A 19,766-nucleotide genomic window follows, 5' to 3' on the forward strand; every position below is an offset into this window, starting at 1 on the left:
AAGATCCTTGTCTTTGAAAAACTATCTTAGAAAATTTCATATTTTCTTGTGGCATGATCTCAGGGTCTTGGGATTGAGTCCCACATCGGGCTCCCTGCTCAGCAGGGAGTCTGATTCTCTCTCCCCCCCCTTCCCCCTTGCTCATGTTCTCTCTCGCTCTTGCTCTCTCTCAAATAAATAAATAAATAAATAAATAAATAAATAAATAAATAAAATCTTTAAAAAAGAGAGAAAGAAAATTTTATATATTCAGCCTAATATTTCAATTAAGTGTTAACCTTTTTCTAATACCAACTGAGGCTAGATTCAGTGTCCTATCCCTAATGCTACATTAAGAGCCTGGGGCCAACTCTGTCAGAGCTCCTACCTACCTACCACATTGTTTCATAATTACCTTTGTGTGTATCAATCTTCCCTAAACAAGCAGCTGGAGCACAGGGCCTCTGATTTAGGGACTTTTGTAGCCCCATGGCCTCCTGGAGTCCCGGGCACATAGTAGACACTCAGAAACAATGTACTCTGCAGAAGGACCTGTGAAGCCTCTATTTACTCTTGTTTTCCAAAGCCGCATCAAGATCTCAGGAAAATGTTTGAGGCTTATTTCAAAATCTTATCAACTTCTTTCAAAGAATTATAGATTATACCCTTTTTATCTTTCTTAATACATCAGTTTTGCTGTGCTTTCAAACACATTGTGATCTAGCACTAAATTATCAAAGATCCACTTGAGTTACCTTCAACTCAACTGTTCCTGTGTTATAACTGAATTTTATTAGAGAAAACAAAGCCAATGTAAATATACTTACATACCTTAAAAAAATATTTTTGAACTGGGTTTTCTTTGGGATTTTTTTCCCTATACAATTTATATAAGAAAAAAAAGTGCTGAAAATTGTATAAACCATATTTAATGTCATGCTGACCATTCTCTCACTATAATACTAAATACCAAACAAGGTAGATTCATAAATAGCTTAAATGATGTTAATAAAAAACAGTATGGACACATATTTAAAATAGTTTTTAGTGTAATTTTGAAGTGGGTGAGAATTTTTAAGATGATTTTTAGGGTGAATTTCTATGATGAGAATCTACCAACTGTAATGAGAAGAAAACCAACAAATATTACATTAAAAAGACTATCCTGACATAAATATAACTAAATCTCCATAGTCCATGAAAAAGATAGGAGTATGCCATTCTATTTAGTGATGATCTAGCTGACTTAAGTCTGTTAATCATTTCCACAACCTTGCAGATTAAAATAGTAAAATACATACAATTTAACTAGATTATAATTTATCAGTTAAATATATCTATCTACTTGAATAACTGTTACCAGCCATTAACTTTACCCCATTAGAAATCTTCTTTGGTCTCCTTCCACATTTGCATGCACATGTATACATAGGCTAGATGGGAAATGCAAATAGATCAGTAGACATGATAGCTTTCTTAAATTATATTTTGCAACCTATATGGAGACCTTCTCATGTGTATTCTCTTTGCAATTTAAATCAAATATAGGTAGAAAATATATTTTAATTGAATTTAAAATGTATCATTTAAAATCTTCAAGGTGTCAGTTATTTTAGAAATTAATTTAATACATTTGCTAACTTACGTCAATGAAAACAGTTCAGGCCTCTCTCAATCCCTACCGCAAGCAAATACCCTATTTATTTATATTGATACAGTATGCATTTAGCTAGTACTTCTTTAAGTAAACAAAACAACCTTAACTTACTATTGTCTCATGCTGCATTTTATAATTTGTAAGCCACTTGTGAATAATGGTTTGTTGTTGATTTTTAAAAATATTACTATGAGTCACAAAAGACAAAGTTAATCCTAAGGGACCATGACATATTTTTCAGTTTTCACATTTTTCACAACTCAGAAGGGCTACTGCCAAGCTAGCTTTTGGGACTTCATTTTCAGCAATAATTTTCTAGAGTGACCAACACTATGGGGAAATCTGTGCTAACTGTTTAAAAAAAAAAAAAAAGCCTACAACTGAGTTATTTGCAGTACTGTCATGCTAACATTCAACTCAATAAGACCCAGGAAATCTCGGGAGAGGACTCTGCTAATAGCTTCTTACTGACCTCCTTGCATCAGGCTGGGCTGCTGACTGGTGGCCCAGTGGTGAATACGGCAAATGAGGTGTGAAAGCACTGATTTTTTTTAAAGGCTATGATTCTGACTCGTCAAAAGGGAAAAGAAAAAAAAAAAGGCAATGAGTTATATAATAGATATATATTTTTCTTGAATTCCCCCCTTCAGACCCTCCATCATGGGAACTTAAGCATGACCTGGAATATTAATTATGTCAGGTTGAGCAACGAGCAAATGTACCATTTGTTACCCAGTCACCCTTAGCATTACATTAATATTTTGAACCATTCCATATTTCTAACAATCTATCAGTTGCTCTTTTCTTCTCAGTTTTTATTCTTTAGACTTAGAAGTACTGTATGGGAAAGTACTTTAAAAATGCAATTGATTTAAAAACAAATCGATGATGGATTTGGAGCATCTACTGTTTTATTTCATGGAGAATGTTTTTACGATCATTTTCCACTCATCCACAGATCTTCATTTTGTAATTGCCTGGGGGAAGCTATCTTCTAATTCTCCCCTCTTCTTTTTGTTATTGAGGTTTACTTCTAAAACAAGGTGCTGTAAAATAAAAAGAATCTGAAACATGATTTTGTACACCTATAATTCCCAAAGCACAATGATTAGTCTTTCCATTTCATATTTTACCATATGAGAAATAATAATCTCTCGTAATTTCAAAGTAACTGCTCACTCAGGGATGAGGAACTACTAAGTATACAGGATAGGTGGGAAAATTCAAGTTTTACTTTTGCAAATGACAATTACACAGCAAATGGGAGTTGACTGCCACATAAAGGAACAAAATCAGAAAGTATTTTCTTGCATCAGGATTCAGAATTTGTGACTACTGGGAGAGATACACAGTTCTAAAGAAGAGGGGATGCTGAGTAAAAGATGTTCAGGATCTAAGCTTTAATCAAAATTATTTTAAAAATTAGACACTAAGCCAGCACAGAAGGGCAGAAGATCTCTATTAACGAGGAAAATCAAAGTGGGCCAGAGAACTGTGAATGAAGTATTTGTGAGGGTAGGGACTGCTGAATCAACACTGACCAACACACTTCATCATAATTATCAGGACATACTAGTGCCAAGGGATTTATAAAAATCCCACTCAGCAAATAATTGCCCTGCTGTTAGGAGATAGTCAGAGTGTTAACACACTGTCACAGTCCAGTGTTTAGTAAGATATTCTACATTCAATTACTCTTGCTGAGAACTAAAAGGAACCATGGTCATTTCACACCACCTCAGTTACGCTTCCACATGCATTTCAGACAACAGCCATGTTAACCCTCACATACGGTACCCCAGAAGGAAGAAGGATTTCATGGAAACATTTGGGATTCACAAGGAACATATCTGGTATAAAACTTATCTCTATATAGCAAGATTTAGAAAGAAAAAACTATTACTAACTACACATGCTTTTCTGTGACTTCAGTGAAGAAGTCGAATTTTTAAATGTTTTGAGTCAAAGTACAGAGTGGGGTCATGTTAAATGGAGATCCCTGAAGTAGCTGGCTTCATTAGTTTAACAAATGATTTTTATGAATCATTTTGATATCCTTAACATTATCATCATATATTAAAATATTTTCATTAAATATTGATTAAAACAATGAAATTTAAATAAAATACCATCCTCTATATACTAATTCAATTCAATAAATATTTAGCATCTACTAACTTAGAAACACTTTACTAGATCTAAGGTGGGTACAGATGAATGAAAAGTGATCACTCCCACCAAGCCATTCTCAGTGGTGGGAGAGGGGAGGGCTAGGAGAGCAATTTTGTGACTGACAATAACATAACCAGCCTGTAGTAAGTATCCACTAACTACTGTTGTGAAAGAGGTTTACACGAGAGGTTAGAGTAAAAGTATATACACCTTTTAGAACTGTGGAAAAAATATCTGACTTTCTTCTAAAGGTGGGTAGAATTTTGGTAATAAAAAGGGAAGAAAGGCATTATAGGCTAAGGGAAGGGTAAAAATAAAGACAAACATATTTGTGGGAAAACACAGAACAGCTGTTCAGTGACTATCACATTGGCCAGTTTAAGCATGAGGCTATAGTCAGAGATGAGCTTATAAAGATAAATAGGGGCCAAACTCTAGAAGACTGCAAATTACACTTAATTCTGCATAAAATGGAAATGTTGATTTTCACATTCTCCCTTAGAAGGTAAACTCAGGAAGAAGTCTGAAGCAGGCCTACAGAAACAGACTCCATGAAAACACGGGTGAAAACCACAATCTAAAGAGACGGAACAAGTATCAGAACCAGACTTAGATATAGCAGGCATATTGAAATTATCAGAACAGAAATTTAAAACAACTATTAACATGTTAAGGGATCTAGTGGATAAAGTAGACAGCAGGCAAGAACAAGTAGGCAATGAAAACGGAGACATGGAAATTCTAAGAATCAAAAAGAAACGCCAAGGATCAATGAGCAATAATCGCGCCTCGGATAAACCTCATTGGCTACGATACTGCCACTGCGCAAAGCTAAGAAACGCCAAGGATCAAAAACATGGTAACATAAATGAAGACTGCTTTTGATGGATTTATTTGTAGACAGAACATGTCTGATTAAAGAATCTCTGAATCTGAGGATATGTAAACAGAAAATTCCAAAATGGAAAGGCAAAGAAAAAAGTCTGATAAAAATATAACAGAATAGGTGTGCCTGGGTGGCGCAGTCAGTTAAGCACCCAACTCTTGGTTTCAGCTCGGGTTGTGATCTCAGGGTTGTAAGACTGAGCCCCAAGTTGGGCTCTGTGCTCAGCATGGAGTCTGCTTGAGATTCTCTCTTCCTCTCCCTCTGCCCCTACCCCTTGTGCTCTCTCTCTCGAATAAAAATAGATAAATGTTTAAATATATGTATGTAAAAGAATATCCAAGAAAGGTAGGACAACTACAAAAGGTATAACATGCACATAATGGGAACCCAGAAGAAGGAAGAGAGAAAGGAACAGAAGACATATTTGAAGTAATAATGACTGAAGATTTCCCCCAAATTAATATCAGGCACCAAACCACAGATCTAAGAAGCTCAGAGAACACCAAGTAAAATAAATGACAAACACACAAACATATACAGAGGCATAGCATATTCAAACTTCTAAGAATCAAAGATAAGAAGATCTTACAAGAAGCAGAAGTGATAAGCACCTTACCTACAGAGAGGCAAAGACAAGAGTTACATCCAACTTTTCCTCAGAAATAATGCAAGCAAGACAAGACGCCTAGAGTGAACCCTAACATAAACTATGGACTTTGGGTAATAATGATGTGTGGGGATAGAGAATATATAGCAACTTCCTGACCAAATTTGTTGTGTACTCAAAACTGCTCAAATTTTTAAAAGCCTACAAAAACAGTTAAACATCTGCTTAGTATGTAACACAACAATTCCATTCCTGGGAATCTATACAAGAGAGGTGAAAAAACATGGAACACTGCCTATCTCAATACCTTGCTCAGAGTAGACAATCAATCCATGCTTATCTGAATAAGTAATATAGACCAAAAGTCTATAAAGGAGGTGAAGACTGCTTATTGAAAGGTAAGAAGAAAGAACAGTGGAAATAGAAGAATGACATGGACTGGGAGCATTCTATAGAAACAGAACCAGAAGGCTCTGATAAGAACATTTATTAAAAAGAACGTAAGAGAATGTGGACTTAAACAGAAAAACCTGGGCTTAGAACCCAGGCAGAGGAGGTAGAAAGAGGAGCAGTTATTAGAACTGAGCTCCCAAAAATCCAGGTTGAAAGGTCCAGTGTATAGTTGTAATAGTAGGTCTGGAATTGGGAAAGAGGATTGGAGTGTTTTCTGAATAAAAATATCTGAAGGTCTGAAAACAGATGGGGTCATTGAGGGAGAGCATGGAGGGAATTCAGGGGAACAGTCTTAGGAGTGTGTACATATAAGAAATAAGTGGAAGAGATGCCCATGAAGGACACTCAAAAGAGCAAACAGTGAGGGAGGAGAAGCTGTACACAAGGGAGAAGACCGTTTCATGAAGGTCAGCAGTGTCAGAAGCTCAGGAGAGGTAGAACAGCATGAGGACAAAGAATGCACAAACTGGCAGGTAATTAGAAGGTGACAGGTGACCTCCACAGAAGCAAATTATGTTCTTGTGGCACAAATCACATCGTAATTCATTGAATGTGAGGAAAGAAAAAAGAAGTGGAGACTGATTTGAGTCTTCTAAAATATAGCAATATTATGATGACGCAGAAAATCTTGGGACTAAAAGAACATCCCCCCCACCCTGCCCCCCGTCAGGATTCCCTTTAACTATATTGCATTTTGAAAGAATTTCTAAGAGAAGAGTCTATGTAAAAGACTTTCTGGGAAATCTTCCCCACTAAACTATTCCTTTATCTTTTTCTCTGCAAATGTCAGGTCATTATTCTACTGATCCCTGCAAAGACTAGATGAAAGTTGCTTATTTTCTTGCTTAGGAAATTTTTCTAGGCCTGTTCCTTTCCCTAACACATAGCAACCCCCCTACCCACCCCCCAGTATAGCTTCATTTACCTCCTCTCCTCTTCTATCTGCTACCTTGGCACTCTCTCCAGATTTGGCTTTGATTCCTGCTTTTCAACTTGAGTCACAGCATTGACAGTTTATAAATAATTATAAAATACTGAAATTAGCATTGATATGTATATATAGCCATACTGAGAATAGAATATTCTGTGGGGTTAGGATGGCTGGTATTTGAGCAGTATGAAAGAAGAGAAGGGATGCACCTAGTGTGTAAGGTGAAGGAAGGCATTCCCACAAAACAGCAAGATGTGCAAAGGAACAGAAAACTTTAAATAACTGTGATATTAAAGAACTATAAATAGTCCCATATAATATCAGAGTAAAGATACACATTGAACACTATTGAATAGACTATTGAAGAAGACTGAGAAGAAATGATCAAAGAGTAGAAGGCTGACCATAGTGTCACCAAGGCCAAAGGAAGCTCCAATACCACAGGTGTGATGAGCAGTGTGCAGATTCTCCCAGAGGTCCTGTGGATTTATAATTAGGAGATTCCTGGGTGACCTTATCAAGAGGTATTCTGAGTAGAGCAGTGAGAGTGGACACCCAGTTCCACAGTGATTTGAAAACTTCCTATTGCGATGCCTTTAACACACCATTTCTATACGTTCTGTGCTGGCTTATTACACGTACTAGTGAAGTCTGAATGACCTAAGAAAAATAGTAAAGCATTTTTTATGACCACCACCCATCCCAAACCTTCCATTATATACCATTGTTCCCCCTCGGAAACCTACTATTTTCTCTTGCTCAGTTCTTCTACAGATGATTTAATTTGAAAATGATTTCATGGTTTGGGTTTAAAAGATGACTTTCAAGGCAATTAGTTGCTAAAAGAAAAATACTTAGCATCACAGAAACAGGCAACAGAATTGAAAATTTTCTTTTGTTAAAGAAAGTGTACTAAGAGAATGGAGCATTTGTCAAACTTTATTCCCAGTGTTATCTGAGGCTCTGCAAGAAACTGATTTCACAAGAGTCTTTGAAGAAAGATTTCTTAAGCAAACAGGAGGAAGCCATTTTAAGTTTTATCAAAGTATAGGATTGACTGCCTCATGGGGAAATGCTATGTTGCCTTAATCTGGTTGGCTACAATCTTGTGACCAGATCTCAAAGACCACCTCATTTTTAGACTACTGTGCTCTCACAGGCTTGTTCTGTCGACCTATGACTTCTTGGATGGAAATTATTAATTAGTACCTATTAGGTTAGATTATACCTGCCACTTTGTGATAATTGAGCTGAGTCTTTAGTATTTTTGCACTTTTCTGTGTTACCCTTCAATAAAAATTTTATTTTATCTTTTTTAGGTTACCTTTTGCTTCCTTATTTTGCTTTGACCTCCTTAATGGTAGGGAGCCCAGAAAATTCCACTATGCTTCACAACCCTGTTATCTTTTTTTTTCCCCCCCCAACTCAAACGTAAGCTCTTCTGGTGGTAACACAATTTGGCCACAAACACAATTAGAAGGAAAGTAATTTAATTGAAGGGAGATGACAACACAATATTTTGATAAAAAAACTGATCTGGTCTAAAATGAGATACAGTCTAGTCTCTGGCTTTTGGGGTGTACTACTGGGTTATTTCCCAAGTTTTTATGTGAGCTTTTTCTTTAATTTCCTTCATTTCAAAAATATGAGGAAATAATACCTCCCTTATACTTTTTAATCCATTAATTCACTTTCAGCCCTACATATTATTACTGTGCTAGTGAAAATAAAGAACAGGCACAGCGACTTAAATTTCTCTACATTAAGAGATAATCGGATCAAATAACTATATTTGCTTTTTTGTCAAATTGTCATGTCGAAATAATTGTCTGCCAAATTAATCCCAGCTCTCCTTTATATTCTCTGGTATCCTCATCCTCAACAACCCTGTTCCTTTTCTCAATACTTCTGATCCCTCGCCTATAACCTTTTCAACCTTGCCCTGTGGAACCCTTCTCCCATCTATGCTAAACAACTTCTCTTTGCCCCCCAATTTTTCAATAAATATATTCTCTACCTTTTTAAAATTATGACTGAAGCTTCCTTCGCCTCTAGAGCACCACATCCCTTGCAGCAGGCCTGCTGAACAAAGCATTTTAGTACTCCCCTGTACCACAGTGACTAGGGAGAGATTTGCATTTTCTTAGTTCCCCAATGTCATTTTCAAACCAGTACTCATCAACCTTCTTGCAATCTAAATATGCATTCTTTTATCCCTCCTTGTGGTTATCATATACAGACCCACTGGTCATTTGCCCATATTCATGATAGTCTTTGGCACTTAGTTCAGTCTTCCTTTCTACTATGTGCTCTGGGATAACTTCTGGGTGATTTCACGTATAGGTGGGTGACCCATCTCAACAGTATAGCCTCATGGTTCTTTGACTCCTCCAACTTCACTGACCTTTACCTTTATACATTACTAGTTAGAGCAAGAGAAAGACGGCAAAAACATTTATATTCTTACAGATATCTCTTTATCTCAAATCATATGATCACAAAACAATGTGTAACCATGTTGAGTAGGACGTCTGTTGTTTCAGAATGTCAGCTGATGCCTCAAAGATGAAAATACTTCTTTTTAAAAGATTGATTTATTTTAGGGGCGCCTGGGTGGCTCAGTTGGTTAAGCAACTGCCTTCGGCTCAGGTCATGATCCTGGAGTCCCGGGATCGAGTCCCGCATCGGGCTCCCTGCTCAGCGAGGAGCCTGCTTCTCCCTCTGACCCTCCCCCCCTCTCATGTACTCTCTCTCATTCTCACTCTCTCAAATAAATAAATAAATCTTTAAAAAAAAAAAAAGATTGATTTATTTTAGAGGGTGGGGGGAGGGGCAGAGTGGGACAGAGAGAGAGAGACCATCTCAAGCAGCCTCCTTACTGAGCATAGAGGCCAACTGAGGGCTCAATTCCATGACCCCGAGATCATGATCTGAACCAAAATCAAGAGTTAGACGCTCAACCAACTGAACCATCAGGTGCCCCAAGATGAAAATACTTAATAGATCATATAACTACCCACTCTGTTCATGGCTCTTTTCCCAAGAAGACAAACTCATTGCCCAACAGCTCTCTAGAAGTGCCCAGGAAGGCCTGCTTGCCTTCCTGGGAGAAGGCTCTGCATCTTAGACTTATGCCTTCCACCTCCTGATGCTCAAAGGAACTGATAAGCTAATTCACACACAAAACATCAAAAGCTAATAATGCTGAATATATTGTCCAGTAATTGTCATCAAATAAATAGAAATTTAAAGATATATGGGATGCCTGGGTGGCTCAGTCGGTTAAGCGTCTGCCTTCGGCTCAGGTCATGATCCCAGGGGCCTGGGATTGAGTCCCACATCGGGCTCCTTGCTCAGCGGGGAGCCTGCTGCTCCCCCTGCTTGTGCACTTTCTCTCTCTCTCTCTCACTCTGACAAATAAAGTCTCAAAAAAAAAAAAAAAGAAAGAAATTTAAAGATATGATTTCAGCCATCATCCAGGAAAATAATGTTGAGCTAGGACCTCTTTGAACCAAACCTTAAAAGAAACCAAGGCATGGTTTTGAAGATAGCCAGATCGTAGTTTGAATTTCATCTTCATTCTATCTAGTTATGTAACTTGGCTTAATTTGGGACATTATAGAATTTAAAAAAAAAGTTAGTGTCACCTTTGCCTTTTCTTTGAATATAAGATTTGCCCTTTTAAAAGTCACTTAAAATATATTTTACCAAATACAGGTATCAGTTACTAAAAATTATTACATCTGTCAAAATGATTGTTTTATTTATAGTTTTTATTTAATTCAGAGAAGAAATAGTGAATAACTGGGACTGAAATAAAAGCTGCCTCTCTTGTTTTTAATATGAAAGTATTTTAAATCAGAATTAGGACATGTACTAGAAATACCATGACTTTGACATCAGAAATTGGGGATGTTAAAGTGACATGGTTGCTCTCTTTTATGAATTCGCTTATGTTAGAGGGAAGTAGACGTAACCAGAATACCAATGATAAATGTTATATAAAGACATGGAAGAAAAAAGCAACAACCGTGCCTTGCAAGGTCAGGGAAGGCCCAATCACAACTTTCGCATTTAGATAATTGTCAACAGAGAAGTTGATTTTGGTATGGATATATAAATAACCAAGCCAGGTAAAATAAATTGAATCATTTTAATGATATGAATTTAAGACTAATTCAGATTTGATTATGCATAGATAGCATAAGCATAAATAACAAATACGAATACAACAAAATTATATTATCTTAATGATTCATAATTTATTTCAAAGATATATTAATACTGAAATTATATGCATATATATATATACACATGTATTAATTTAAAAGGAGATGGAAAATAAAGCTGAATAAATTTAAGAGAAAAAATTTTAAAATACAACTCATTAAAGGGACTAGAACTATCAAGGAACATTTTACATTATATAAGCACCTTGAAAATACTACTTTTCTCTAAACTAAGAGTGATCATATCCTTTCAGCAAGACTTTCCCTTCAGCATAACAACAGCTCCTGACACCTGCAGTCCATTTATTTTAGGCCTAAGAGATATTAACAGATTAAGATTTAAAGACAAATTCTTCCTCTTTTCTCCCTTCTTCACACCTTCCTTCCATTTTCTCATCTTCTACTTTACTGTCCACTGTGATATTGTGTCGATAACACAACTCCTTTTTGAGTGAAATACTTCCAACTGTCAAAAGATATATAAATAGAAACACCAAGTGATAAGACTATTTAACAGAAAACCTGCCACTTTATACTAAAATATTTATTTATTATTTATTTATCTTAAAGATTTTATTTATTTATTTGACGGAGAGAGACAGTGAGAGAGGGAACACAAGCACGGTAAGTGGGAGAGGGAGAAGCAGGCTCCCCGCTGAGCAGGGAGCCCGACGCGGGGCTCCATCCCAGCGCCCTGGGATCATGACCTGAGCTGAAGGCAGATGCTTAATGACTAAGCCACCCAAGTGCCCCTATACTAAATTTAAAGTCATGTTTCTCACACCATAATGAAACTAATTTTTTTTTTTTTTTAAGTAGGCTCCATGTGGAGCCCAATGCGGGGCCCAAACCCACAACTCCAAAATCAAGACCTGAGCCACGACTCTGAGATCAAGACCTGAGTTGAGATTAAGAGTCAGACGCTTAACCGAATGAGCCACCACAGGTGTCCCGAAACTAATTTTTAATATATATTTTTAAATAAACAACTGCACTTCCTCTTTGCTTATGTTTCTTTTGTGATTATAATACATGTATAAAATATTGTACAAACTTTCTATGTCTTTTAAAATATTTACCTACCTTATACTGCGTAAAATCTCAAGGTCATAGACGATTTCCTGTGTTGGGACTATATCTTAATTTAGACTCAAAAGTTTAGAAATACTCATGTTCTTAACAGTGACCTTAAGGACCAAATAAGCTACATTAGTCAATGTTTGAGTATCTTGATCACTGACTTAGTTTGAGTTCATTTTAAGAAAATATTTGAAAGTAAAAAACTCTCTCCCTGTGTCCCTCATTTTAATACAAAGGAATAATGTTTTTGATTATAGGGTACAAGGGCTAGGGAAGGAGATATATGGAAGATTAAAGGAAGAAGAAGAAATAAAGAAGATGGATTAATCCAAAGCCTGAGATTTTAAAATTTGGCCTCCAGCTATTCATTGGAAATATTTCTAACATTTTCCAATCCAAAAGAGTGAATTTAAATATTAAGAACATGGGGTGAGCAGAACTAGTGGGGTGTCTGGGTGGCTCAGTTAAGTGTCTGCCTTTGGCTCAGGTCATGATCCCAGGGTCCTGGGATCGAGCCCCGCACTGGGCTCCCTGCTCAGCGGGAAGCCTGCTTCTCCCTCTCCCACTCCTCTTGCTTGTGTTCCCGCTCTCACTGTCTCTCTCTCTGTCAAATAAATAAATAAATAAAAATCTTTAAAGAAAAATAGAAAACTAGTCATAATAATATTAGGAATAAATCTTCAAATCTACAAACTATTATAGCCCCAATTATTTCATCAGATCTAATTAGAGCAATGGTATAACTTCCTTGAGTTTCTAAGTTTTAGATTTCATTGTATTATAATTAGGGATAGCAAAAGCAACCACCAAAAACTCAGTCTTCTCTAATCAATGAAGAAGTTGAAAAAATTGATTATAATTAACATACCAACATTAATTTTATAAAAACTAATAGAAATAAGCATATACCACTTAACTATTAATTACCTTGTGTAAAACATCTGCATACAATTTAAAATATGGTGTGCTAGAGTATAAAGGTAAGTAAAAAAACATTTTACATTAAGGTAGAAAATGGGAACTACTTTTGTTACAAATTTCTATAATTCTTTTCTGACTTTTGAATTTTCTATTAAAGCTGTATTTGAAATTTTATATAAGCCTATATTTGTGTATGTATATACACATATGTACAGATAACACATACACATATATAGATGTGTATATGTAGGTTATTGTTTAATACCTGTAATACCTAATAAGAACTCTCCCTGCCCCATACCTAATACATTAAAAATTTACCTCATTACTGGATGGAAATAAATAGACCCTGATTTTGATGTCCAAAAATAAAACATAATAGAGGACTAAAGAAAATCAGGTGCCTCAATTTTATGGATAGGACTAAAATAATAATGTTCATTTAAATGTCTAAATGTTAGATTTGATATCTGATATGCAGAAGATTATTCATATAAAATTAAATTGAATTAAATAAATTAAAATAGCTTTAATGGCTAAAACTTCTTTGAGCAAGTTTAACACAATACAAAAATATAGTCCAACAAGAGGTGAAGTAACAGTGAAATTGATTCAACTTAACCTCCGGGGCCCTCATTTTCACAGGCTCTTTCCATAACACAAAGAGGGACCCTGGCAATGTGTTCACATGGTTATGTTCTTTAGTAAAATTTATGAAAGTAAGACATCAGTTAGTTCCACTGTCTTTTATATTCTGACTTATCCTCTATCACACTTGGGTGATCCCAATGTAAGAATAACTTTCAGGAATATTCCTGAACCCAGTGGGCAGACTCACCAGGCATCATGAATAAAGGTGCAGGACCAGAGGCTGCACTGTTCTATGAACATCCTAAACTGTCTGGCCCGGAAGTATGTGCTAGTGGAAGAGAAGTGGGGTTTTCTCAAGTGGAGAACTTGATTCTCCTCATTGCCTATACAAAATGGAACATCTTCCCTTTCAAAAATATACTCAATAATGCAGCATACACAAATAGGAACGCACCATTTAACTTTCTTATAATAATGAAAAATTTAGATCAATGTTCCTACAAAAAGGAATGAATAACTTTCTCTTTTCACTCTAGAAAGCGTAACAAAATTATTGTCAAAGAAAGAGGCAATCAAAGAGGCATGAAACCAAAATATGGTGAGCAAATATGATAGAGCTATCAAGCAGTTAATAAAACTATTATATTTAGATTTTGAGTGGTGGTGTTCTCAGATGTTAAAATTTGAAATGTGCCTGAAACGATTTTTTTGCTCATTATAAAAAGTATTCATCTTCCTGTATTTGTAACTTCGTATAGTTTCTTCTTGAAGGTAGATCCCCAAATTGTATAAGCTTCAGACCCCCAAAACACATGACTCTGCCCCTGGTCACATGCATAGGAGAGGTTTACAGTGTGTTTTGCTGATGGACATTTTTTAAAATAACTTAAAATGTAGCATGCTGAAAAGGAAAAAATATATAAGAAAAGTAGCTAAGGCACTTTTCTCTACCTGAGTGGTCTCTCTTTAACTTTTATTTTTGTTTCCATCAGTATTTTTGCCTCCGTTTCTTAGATGCATGGTGGATAAATGATGGCAAGGAGAAGAGCAGGGAAGGGACTTATTTGGGGACACAAGACTTTTTTTTTAACCACTTCACTTTATCTCTTCAAAGAGTACGGACAATGGACAATAATTTTATCTCTTTCATATATTACAGGATAATAAAAACTATAATGTTAAAGAAGGAGGAAATAAAATGTAAAAGTTAATAGCTAATTCATTCGCCACGCTAGTTCAGTCCTTGGCCTTTTCTGAACAGACTGCCAATAGTAACAAATTATGTGATGGTTTTGTGATGTGGACAGTTCACTTGGGACCAAGAGCAAATGACCAAACTTGAGGACCTGCCTCTTAAACTATGGATCCAAAGATCGTAGGTCAGATCTTTATTCACTACATAGTCTTCTGGAAAGAATAAATCCGCCGAGTGTCCAGAGGAAAAGTGAGTACTAAACAAGAGCATTTCAATCACCAGAAAGATAATTGCTACTTTATAGAATATTGTGGGCATAAAAGTAATAAACGTGCTTTGAGCTATTCATAGAAAGGCACCATAGAAATCTACATTATGTTCTGGCTTGCTTCATTCACTCTTTTATATGCAGGGCCTAGTTTTTCTATTTGTCCATGAACTCATTCAAATCAATGTTCCTTTTAAGTACTAAAACATTTCGGAGAAAGGGTAAAAAGAGAATTCAATGAATTGAGGGTAACTCAAGGAGCAGTACATACTCAGAATGCTAGTGTTTTCAAGGATAAAGAGATAGTCAGAAACCTAGGATAAAGTCCCTTCCAAATAGAGTTTATTTAGGTGAATCACATGTAGACCATAGATGTAGATCACTAACTCGGATTTTCACTGTGGCCGCACTGTACTGAGGATGCCCCAACACCACAGAGTCTAAATAAACTAGTTATATAACCTTGAGCAGGTTGCTTCATCTTCCAGACCTGCTTTCTTTAATCTATTAACAGAAAGAGCTAGAAAGGTAACCTCTAAAGATCCCATGCTGCTCTAGTATATTCCAATCAGGGGTCCTGTCCTCTGTCAGCGTAGTTCCTATTTTTTATATTTTTCTCCATGGAAACATACAAACTACTGGGAAGTTGGCAAAAACAAATATAAGATCTTCATGTAAGACTTATGAATCTACTCCCACTCCCTACTTTCATAATTCTGTTTTACTGCCAGACCTTTTCAACCTAAAAAAATGTGCCATAACCAGGGAGTGGATAATGTAAGAATTAAGAATTCATTGTTGAGAATGCTGTGTGATGTAGGAAAGAAATAAGAGGAATCTAGAGTGATATAGTTAACTAGGAATACTAAATAGCAGAGATGATAAGCAAAATGGCAAAATTGCCAAGTTTCTCTTACATGTCCTCCTAATTATCTTTACAGTGCCTTATAAGATCTACTTTTCTCCCCAGACATTCCATGTAGTCAATATATCCCTTAGCATCTCTGGCTCCCTTTGTTACCAACCTTATGCCCATTTTGGTCTTCATACTCTAGGCATTGCCTCAGGACTCTGGACATACTTTTCTTCCCTCCTTTTATGATAGCTTATTCACAGTTACTAATTTTCACCAAGCTATACTAATAAGAACACCTTAATAGCTGTCTCCTTTCTAAAATTATTTTAATAAGGAAAAAGAAATGTATCTTTAACAATAAAGTAACGGCAAAATCAAAGTGTTAGTGGAACATATGTGAGATGTTGGCTCTTTTTTGGGGGTGGGGGAGGTAACAGGGAAGCTTCTGAGTTTCCAGAATATGACAAGCCACAAGAAGTCACCTATCTCATATAAAGAGACCCTTGTGATGACTGTTTGTTTCTAGGATATAAAATCAGACTGTATCAGGATGCTCACCCTGAGGAGGAAAGGAAGATAAGGCTAAATATAAATAGGCAGAGTAGAGTCAGTCTGGAGAGTTTCAAATGCATATGCTGAAAACTTTGGATTTTATCCTATGGACAACAGGGAATTGTTGGAGGTTTATAAACTGTAAAGAGACATGACATAAAAAGTACTACTGTAGCAAAATTTATCTGATAGTGGTAAATATACTGGGACAAAGAGCAAAAGACTAAACAAAAAGAAAATCATTTTAGAGATTATTACCATTGCTCAGAGTTCAGGAAATGGACATAATGGAATTTATTTAAAAGACAGTAAGAAGAATAAATTGAAAGAAGTCTGTGATTTTACACAGAAAATGAAAAAGAGTGAAAGATTTTAAAAATTTGGATGACTAGGAATAGTTTAGATCATTGATCAAAATAAAGACTGATTTGGACAAATAAAGAAAAAAGCACATAAAGAAGAAAAAAAGCCAAAAAGCAGAAGGAACCCCATGTGAATGCCCTAAATCAGGTTGCATCAAACCATGAAGATCAGAAATGTAATATACTCAATATAGTCGATACTATTTTTTTTTATTATTATGTTAACCACCATACATTACATCATTAGTTTTTGATGTAGTGTTCCATGATTCATTGTTTGTTATTTTTTTTAAGATTTTATTTATTTATTTGACAGAGAGAGAGAGAGAGCACAAGCAGGGGGAGTGGCAGGCAGAGGGAGAGGGAGAAGAGAAGCAGTCTCCCTGCTGAGTAGAGAGCCTGATGTAGGGCACGATCCCAGCTTAACTGACTGAGCCACCCAGGCGCCCCTAGTGAATACTACTGACAGCCATAAATATCAAGGCATACATCCTTTTGCATGTAAATTATGGAAATACAGAGATGGGGGAAGGGAGGGAAGAGGGAAAAAGAGAAAGTGTGGGGGGGTCCAACCTAGAAATGAGAGAGGAACATAATATTTTTAAGTCAAAGAAGTGGTTTTTAGATAAGGATCAGGGGTGTAAAAGTATATTCCAGACAGTTATTACAGGGGTACTTTTTAACATCACACTTGAGTTTCCCAACTATTGCTGTGCTATACCATTGACTAAAGAAAATGCCTTATGAGAAGGACCTCCAAAGATGCTTTCCAAATACACCATATACACAAAGATATAACACACACACACACATACACACACACCCATGCATGCATGCACATGTGCTTGCCCATATGCAGGTACACACTGCCATTCTTCTCTTACTTCATCACCTCAAATTAAAAGTGAGCAATCACATATCAAGCACAGAAATCTCCTCATTTATGATTTTGAAGAGATAGAGTTGAAAGCAATAAATGACTTGGAAGACTTACTGTATTTCTTAATTTACACATTTTTTCACCTTATAATATTTGTCTTATAAACATGTTATCTATATCAATATGGTATCCATATCAGATTATCGATTATTTTTGTTATATTAAGTTTTTTTAATTAAGCCACTTTCCTTCCGTATACACATGTGATTTGATAAAATTTTGAAAAAAAAGGTCGCTGAAACCATTTGTTTCTCTCAAAAAATAAAATAAGTAAAGATAAAGTTTTATCAATATAATTGGAGTACAGGGGCTTTTTAAAGAATCTTAAATAACTGAAAACCACTACCTCAGTGTCCATATAAAAACTACCTATTAAAGAAAAACACTGGAAACCTATTATATAAGTGATGACATGAAAATTATTTCTATAAACTATTACAAATTTTAATTAAATTTATAAATTTTCATTTTAGTTTTAACTTGAGTAAGTATAAACTATTAAAAGCAATTGTTACAAAATAAAATACACATAGTTACACTTAATGATGAATATATTTTGTATCCATCCTTTTTTATTAGTATGTTGAAATAAAAACTGCTTATATTTTTCACTGATCAGGAAACAATGTATATAATTCTATATAATAACCTATATCTCTAAACGTTATTTATGATGTGGTTCTTGAATCTTACATTTGTATCTGTAACTCTGCTGTTCTCTAGGAGGATCTGTAAAAATTCTGGCAATATTTTAGAGGCAGTGTCTTCTAATGAGTCCAACAATAGGCCTTTTTCATGTATCTACCAGTAGGTGGAGCAGACAACATAATTTATTACCCAAGAACAAGGACGGGAATGAAAGTCAGTTTATTTGGAATAAAACAAATCTGCACATGAGATTTTATTCAAAGGAAATATGTCCTATATGTGTTAGATTTAGTTTGACTGGTTACTGAATCAAAATAAGTAACTTTATTAAGTAATCAATCTTTGCAGAAAGATAAATTTAATTTACAAATGGAAGCAATGTTTGCATTCTACTTATTCAAATCAACTAAAATTAGCTTTCTTTTCATAAAACTTTTACAGGGACAAAGATTTTTTGATGTGTTCATTTAATAAGGGCACTAAACTCAATCCTGTTTTACAGGTGATGGGGTGCATAACAAATAGTATTTTCTGGGAAATATAATTGACTAATCCTATTATGTCTGTAGCAACAAATTAACCTTATTACTACTAGTAAATGGTGATTGATTATTTATGCAAATAAGTTACCATGTTCAGCTTTCTGAAATAAACATATACAAAAGGTGCTTTAATATGACTTGAACTTTTTAATTAATAAAACCCTGAGGGGTCTATTAATTCACTCATTGCAATATTAGTTATTTACTTGTGTAATTCCTATTAGTGCTAACATATTTGCTTGCATAAAGATGAGATACTTAATATCAGTAAAAATCAGGAATATATTTTGGAACTATTCTAAGATATACACTAGATTTGTACTAACACTGACTTTGAAACAGGTTATCAGTTTGAGTATGTCAGTATATCAGCATAATAGTCCTAAAATTATTAAAAATTAAATAACATATGACTTCATTTATTATCTATATATGAATTCACAAATACAATTTTGGCTTAGAAAATTCCTTACGTTTTCTAAAGCATTCTTTGTCTGAATTAACGTTTTATTTCTACTCATCTAAGTGAAGCTATATTAGACCTATGAAAACTTAGTCTGAAAATTAATATTCTACAAACTATCATTATATATCATTATAAATCACTCCTAAATTATTGAAATCACTAATAAAACAGTTCTAAAAAGGCTATTAGTATTATTCCCTTTAAATACATCAGCAGAACCTTTCTTATCCTGATGTACTTCTTATAAAAATTACTTACACTTGAATATTTATTCAGTAAATTTTCAAATAACTGCACAAATTGAGAGTTAAAACTGACACAAGCCTTTAATAACAAATACTCAGTTCATACCTGGCTTTTATTTTGTACTTAAATGTATACTTAATTAATTTGAAATCAAAACTCTTAAAAATGCGCAATTAATCTGTAAA

General features: G+C 35.1%; 1 protein-coding gene and 1 pseudogene across 1 annotated transcript in view; both read right to left on the reverse strand.

The window, feature by feature from the left end:
- SPATA17 (spermatogenesis associated 17) overlaps window positions 1-19,766 on the reverse strand; it is a 167,778-nt gene that overhangs the window by 77,786 nt on the left and 70,226 nt on the right. The gene's annotated exons all lie outside the window — the stretch shown is intronic.
- LOC123325127 lies at window positions 4,421-4,641 on the reverse strand (annotated as a pseudogene).

Source organism: Neomonachus schauinslandi, chromosome 6 (assembly GCF_002201575.2).
Source record: "Neomonachus schauinslandi chromosome 6, ASM220157v2, whole genome shotgun sequence".
NCBI lineage: Eukaryota > Metazoa > Chordata > Mammalia > Carnivora > Phocidae > Neomonachus > Neomonachus schauinslandi.